Here is a 1,206-nt window from a genome sequence, read left to right as displayed (position 1 = left end):
TATCGGCTGGAAAATCAATTCTGGAAGTTGCTCATTTGGGTGGGATGACTGGCTAGGAGGGGGTGCTCTAGCTAACTATACTACTTCTGTATCAAGTTTCAATAATGCTACTATTGCACACTTTTTAGTAAATGGCAAATGGAATGAAAGGAAGTTGAGGCAACATGTTCCCCCTCTTCTTATTCCCTCTATTTTAAATACTAACTTTGTATATTTGTAGGGAGTTAGGGACACTGCAGTTTGGAAACATCCTGAATCTGGAAATTTCTCCTGCACATCAGCCTGGGAAATTTGCAGAAAAAAGAAGGACATTGCAGTCATTAATTCTCAAATTTGGCCTAAACATGTTCCTTTCAAAATGTCATTCTTACTATGGAGAGCAATAAGACATAAATTGCCAACCAATGAAAAATTAACTTCTTTCGGGATGGAACCTGAGAAATGTTACTACTGCATTCAGCAGGGTTGGGATGAAGTGAATCACATTTTTATTCAAGGCCATTTTGCAGCCCATATCTGGAAGTTTTTTGCAGGTAGCATGGGTATCAATTTTCAGAGACCTCACTGAGTAACTACCTACTGTGTTGGAGTGCTATTACAGTGAAGAATGAAGCACATATGACATTAATACAGTCTCTTCCTATAGTAATATGCTGGAATCTATGGAAAAATAGATGTTCAGCTAAATATGGAGGAAAGAAATCCAGTATCCACAAAGTTAAATATTTGATTCTCAAAGACATACTGTTAATTCTTAACTCTGTTTTTCCTTACCTGCACTGGCATGTGATATGGCCAGCAGTCATAGATTGTATTGAAAAATGTAACCAGGAGATAAAGTTACTCCAGTTATGTGGAAGCGTCCTCCTCGTAATAGATATAAGCTGAACACGGATGGTAATGCGTTGCATAACCTGGGGAAAATTGGAGCGGGAGGCATTCTAAGAGATGAACAAGGGATCATTATTTATGCGTTTGCTGTACCCTTTGGTGTAGGGACAAACAATCAAGCTGAGGTGCAGGCTGCATGTTATGGATTAAACTGGTGTATACAACATGGTTACACTAGTATCATATTTGAAATTGATTCAGAATTACTAACTAAATGGTTCTTGCAGGTTTCTAGTCCCCCTTGGAGGATACACAGGTATATACATGAATTATAGCTGCTTGCTAATCAATGTATACATTTTCAGTGTTTTCATA

This window comes from Solanum tuberosum, unplaced genomic scaffold (genome assembly GCF_000226075.1).
Source record: "Solanum tuberosum cultivar DM 1-3 516 R44 unplaced genomic scaffold, SolTub_3.0 scf00659, whole genome shotgun sequence".
NCBI classification, from domain to species: domain Eukaryota; kingdom Viridiplantae; phylum Streptophyta; class Magnoliopsida; order Solanales; family Solanaceae; genus Solanum; species Solanum tuberosum.
Note: the sequence above shows the minus strand (reverse complement) of the source record.